Source organism: Silene latifolia, unplaced genomic scaffold, assembly GCF_048544455.1.
Source record: "Silene latifolia isolate original U9 population unplaced genomic scaffold, ASM4854445v1 scaffold_351, whole genome shotgun sequence".
In the NCBI taxonomy this organism is placed as follows: domain Eukaryota; kingdom Viridiplantae; phylum Streptophyta; class Magnoliopsida; order Caryophyllales; family Caryophyllaceae; genus Silene; species Silene latifolia.
In genome coordinates this window covers 36000-41697 of record NW_027413281.1, presented here as the reverse complement: position 1 = coordinate 41697, position 5698 = coordinate 36000, and the positions used below count along the sequence as shown (strand labels likewise).

The following is a 5698-nucleotide window of genomic DNA, read 5'->3' as shown; positions in this document are numbered from 1 at the left end:
CTCCTTAAGGTATTTCTATATAGTTTACATTTCTATATATCTATTTAGTTTATATTAGTTTATAATAAAGCACACTAATTAGATTACTTTATTTTAATTTCTTTTACATGTTAAATCATTTAGTTCATATAAATCACTCAATCATGTTTACCATTTCTCTTTATATAGTTTATAATTTACACCTTAATATGAGTAGCTAAATCTCTTAGTCTAAGTGCTAGGGGAGCCATGCATAAATCAAATATGTAACATGATAAAATAGGTTAATAATAATATTGTTCATATTGCTTCTATCACATGTTTGCACCATAATGTTTAATCTTTGTTTAAGGCCTTACTCATAGATTAAGTTTGTTCATTCATTCTATATGTCGAGAGGCACGGAATTGAATTAGACTAAGCATGTTTAGTAGGACGACCTAGTCATGGATGAGAGTTTCTGTAGGACCCGGTCTATGGTTGATACTAATGCCGTAAGGTGGGTATCTTTAAGCCTAAGCAATTGGCAATGTTATTAGTATCGAGTTTATCATGATCATATATTTACCTTTGCATGTGTGACCCAAACCCCTTAGACTCCTCTTTATTTATATAATTTACATCGTAGTCTTTGTTAATCATTAAACAAACCAAACCAAACTAAAAACGAAATCGACCTTGATAAGAATCTACCCATAGCATTTCACAACCGTAATTCCCGTTTCCTTGTGTTCGACCCCCTATTGCTACATTAATTTTTGTCTAGGCAAATTATCTTTGCATAGGTACGCGATAAGCCTATCAAATTTTGGCGCCGTTGCCAGGGAAACGGTTTTATTGCGTTTTGAATTGTCGATTTTTATCTTGTTTTCCTTTGTCTTGGGGAACACTTGTTCCTTGAGATCGTTACTTATCATTTCTCTAGAAATTGTTGTCTTATGCCCAGGTCCTCTCGTCGTGGAGAATTGCTTTCACCGGATTCCGATCCCGAGAAAACCTTTAGGAGAAGACGATGTTTTTGGAAGGAAGTAAAAGAGGTCTCTTCACCCGTACAAGCCGAAAGTGCTAGAAAGTATTACTTAGACGATCTAGAAGCCCTTGAAGAGGAGGAGGTTTCAAGTTCATCATCTCCACCACCACCACCATCTACTACCAAAAATATTGTGAAACTTTCCGATCACTCAAAGCCTACCGCGGCCATGCTTCCGGCCGGTATCACAACCACTCAAATCACCACGCCGGACTTCGAGATCAAACCGACTTTCATTAGCCTTGTGGAGAGGAAGCAATTTGGGGAAGTCCTTTGGAGGATCCCAATTTGCATGTTCAAAACTTTTATGACTATTGCTCCATGATCCGTCAAACGGGTGTCACTCAAGCCCAAATTAGGGAATTACTTTTCCCTTTCTCTTTGAAGGACAAGGCCAAGATTTGGATGAATAGCCTTGACCGCACCGCCATGGGAATCACCAATTGGGAGACTTTGGCTCTAGCCTTCTATCAAAAGTTTTTTCCACCGGAGAAAACTCAAACTTTGAGGAGCCAAATTACCGGATTTCTTCAACAAGCTCTTGAGAGCTTATATGAGGCTTGGGAGAGGTACAAAGAGCTTCAAAGACAATGCCCACATCATGGGTTAGATGATTGGTTTCTAGCAATAACATTCTACAATGGATGTTGTGCCGAGTCCCGAATGATTCTTGATTCCGCCAACAATGGGCGGTTTGATCAAATTGACAATGACCTTGCTCATGCCACGATCGAATCTATGGCGGTCCATGATGCACAATATGTCAATTCCCGAGTTGTGCCATCCAAAGCTAAAGAAGAATACTCCAACAACTCCGTTTTGCTAGCTCAAATTGCCTTGCTCCAACAACAATTGGCGGAAATAGATGCTAAAGATTCCATTCAACAACTCAATGTCGTGTCTTCAACAAGCCAAATTGTTGTGTCTGATGGTTGCGGAGGTGCGGGTCATTATGTTGCTCATTACTGAGCACCTATTGAAGAGGTAAATGCTTTTCAAGCTTTAAGACAAAATGCATATCCACCGGGTATATTTTCCAGCACTTATAACCCAAATACAAAATTTTATCCGAACTTGTCTTACACTAGCAACAATATGCTTAACCCTCAACCCCCACCACAACAAAATGCCTATGTTCATCAACAACAAAAGTATATCCCTCCACCGGGTTATCAAAATCAACAAAGGCCCCCACAAAACAATTACCAACAAAATCCACCACAAAATGGCCAACAAAATAACCAAGGAGTTGGTAAGCTCGAGGGCATGATAGTCCAAATGCAAAGGGAATTATTGGCTCAGATTCAAAAGAATGATCAATCTCATAGTGCCGCGGTCAAGATGTTGGAACAACAAGTGGCTCAACTAGCCGCTTCTAATTCTCAAAGGAAGAACGGTCAACTACCTCCCCAAGGCGAGCAACCACACGAGATCGTGAATTCTATCTCCTGGAGAAGTGGCACAAGCTATGATGGGCCATCCATGACTTTGGATGATGAGGTGGTTGTTAAAAAGGCCAAGCTTGGGGGAAATGACAAAAAGAAGGCTAGTGAGGAGCCTCTTGTTAAGGATCGTGTACCATTTCCTCATCGATTGTTGATGCTAAAGAGGAACAACAAGTTTGATGCCAAGAATGTTGAGTCCCCTATGCTCAAGGAAAGTGACAAGGTAGTTGTTGAAGAAGTCTCCCCTAATGCTACGGAGAGTGATGCCATTTCAAAGAAGGTGAGTGTTCCCATTGAGAAGATGTGGAGGATGCTCCTCCCAAGGAAGTTGTTCAATTACCATTTCCCCATCGCCTAGCAAAGCACATGGAAGAAGGTAAGTTCTGTAAGTTTATGGAAATGTGTAAGAATTTACAAGTCACCATCCCGTTTATGGAAATGCTAACCCAAGTCCCCTCTTATTCAAAGTTTATGAAGGAGATTCTCTCAAAGAAGCGATCCTTCAATGAAGTTGAGACCATTGCTTTCACCAAAGAATGTAGTGCACTCTTACAAAATAAGTCTCCCCCGAAACATAAGGACCCCGGTTGCTATTCTATTCCTTGCAATATAGGCACATATACCATTGATAAGGCCCTTTGCGACCTAGGTGCTAGTGTGAGTGTTGATGCGTGTCCTAAATATGTTGTTTTACGCCCTATTTTACACGCATTTCAGAGCTCATTTGTGTAGTTTATGCTACTATTTGCCCCATCTCGTCTACTTTCGTATTTTTATGTAATATTGCAGATTTAGGCGGAAATAAGTAGATATCTAGCTTAATCCATCCCCGAGTATCTTGCATTGCATTTGACATGAAGTGTTCACTCAAGAAACAAACTTGGTGCGCGTATCGAGGCCCGAAAGATGAATTCAGGAAGCTTTTGGAGCCAAGTACCAGCTACTTCAGTCGATCGACTGACCTACATGGTCGATCGACCAGAGCACGAGTTACAGAAGCTACTGTACAACGCGTATCAGTCGACCGACCGACTGCTTTAGTCGATCGACCAGACCGTGATTCTGACGCAAGTTAGAAGATCGAGAATTAGAAAGCCCAATGTATTCTTAGGTTTAGGGATAAGTGTTACGTGATATTCCTATATAACGTAACCTAGTTTTGAGAATAATCATCCAGTTTTATCATAAAGTTCTTAAGATACAATTCGATAGTCATTAGTTAAGTTTTGTTCTTTCATTAATAAAGTTTCTTTTTGCATTCGGTTTTGATTTTTCCTCTGCAATTCCTCTATATGGTATTATTCTGTTCTAATATTCAGTTTTATTGCTTTCATTTGTAGTATAGAATTTCTAGGTTAGAATTCCCAAAGCCGATTATCGTTTTATGTTAATTGTTCTTTTAATTAATTTAACCATGAATTCAGTATCTTTATTCGTTAATCTTCTTGTTGTTTTTATTGAAAACATGAGTAGCTAAATACCCTGTGCTAGGATGTAGGGAATCTGTAGAAGTAGGCGGCGTAGAATAGTGACCTGAAATCGCGCCATGGTCGATCGACTGGCCTACTTGGTCGATCTACCTGCCACGTGAGATTACCTTCGTTTTAATTGTTTTAATTTCTATATTTGACAAATCGAGTGCACGCGACTAGTTGACTGTTTAGAAATTGACCGACCCAGTAAGATCGAAAGATAGGGGAGGGAAATAGACTACCTAATTGAGACAACTAAATTAATAAGATCGAGAGATAAGTTAATTTAGCAAATCACTTTTCAGGACGAAAGTTAGCATTAGTGATATTAGGGACCTGTAGCGAGATCTAAAGATGTTACCTGTTAAGAAAGGACCGAGAGGACTTCTTATTTTCCCGTCTCACGTGATTGTTTTAGACCTACCTAGGATACTGCCGCCGAAACTATAGTGAACCGACCATCTTATCACCCTCTTAATATTTGATTTCATCTATTAGCTTAGTTTACTTTTCATTTATTGCCTTTAGTTATAGATCAACTCAAATCAAATCCCCCTCACTTTTGTTACCTTAGACTACAATTAGACAACTATAAATTACATTCGCCTCTCTGTGGTTCGACCCTGACTGCCACTAGCTATAGTAGTAGTTTGGAATTATAAATTTATCTTTGATACTCTACGACGGTATCAAATTTTGGCGCCGTTGCCGGGGAGGCAATTGTTTAAATTTTTAGTTGTTTTTATTTTAGTCTTTTCTCGCCTTTAAGGGATGTGTTCCTTAAACTATTCTCATATTCTTCTTGTAGTTTCATCTTATGCGCAGGTCTCAACAAGGCGAATTACTTCCCCTTGATCTCGAGCTTGAGAGGACTTTGCGCGTGAAGAGGAGATTATTTCAAGAACAACAGTCAGAGGAAGAGCCTGGTTCTTATTCTAGTTTCTACGAGAACGAGCTGTTTGAGGAGGATCCACCTTCGTCACCTATTTCTACTTCCTCACCGAGACCGTCACATCTCCGGACATGGTCAAGAAGCGAGTATAGCCATCACTCGAGCCGACAGTGAGAATATCTATAAGGGATTCGCATTACCGAGGACGGATAAAAAATTCGAGCCGAAACCGTCCTATATCAACTTGGTTGAGAGAAACCAATTCGGGAGCCGCAAATGAAGATGCACCAAACATATGGAGACATTCATTGACTATCTTTTCCATTCCATACCCCCACCAACCGGTGTGACCCAGGACCAGGTGAAGGAGACTATGTTCATATTCTCGCTTCGCGATGCATCAAGGGAATGGTACCGAGACCTGGATCGAGCATCTAACGGGATTACTGATTGGAATTCGCTGGCCTTAGCATTTTACAAGAAATATTTCTCTGCCTCGAAGACCAATGCCATTAGAGCTCAGATCACGAGCTTTAAACAGGGTCCTGATGAGAATTTTCATGAGGCGTGGGTCCGTTTCAAGAAGCTGGTGCGAACTATTCCGCACCATGTGTTCGAGAAATGGAGCCTATGCAATCAATTCTATAATGGGCTTTATGACGATCAGAGGGCTATCCTGGATGCGGCAGCTAATGGCAGATTCCAGGAGAATGTTGGAGAAACTAAGGGGTGGAAAATTATTGATGATTTGGCCACCCATAAAGCTGAGTATGGAAATTCCGGGGAAATCAAAGGAGAGTCCGCTGAATCCCCTTCGTAGTGCATTAGAGGCTCTTACGGCAAGATTTGATAAGTACGAGTTGGGAGGAACTTCAAAAGA

General features: G+C 40.5%; 2 non-coding genes across 2 annotated transcripts; both read right to left on the bottom strand.

Moving 5' to 3' along the window:
- Positions 1–1510: 1510 nt before the first annotated feature.
- LOC141639352 (small nucleolar RNA R71) lies at positions 1511–1617 on the bottom strand. Its single transcript, XR_012542488.1, has one exon. It is a non-coding gene; the product is annotated as a small nucleolar RNA R71 (small nucleolar RNA).
- Positions 1618–5326: 3709 nt separating this feature from the next.
- Positions 5327–5433, bottom strand: LOC141639354 (small nucleolar RNA R71). The gene has a single exon (XR_012542490.1). It is a non-coding gene; the product is annotated as a small nucleolar RNA R71 (small nucleolar RNA).
- Positions 5434–5698: the final 265 nt, after the last annotated feature.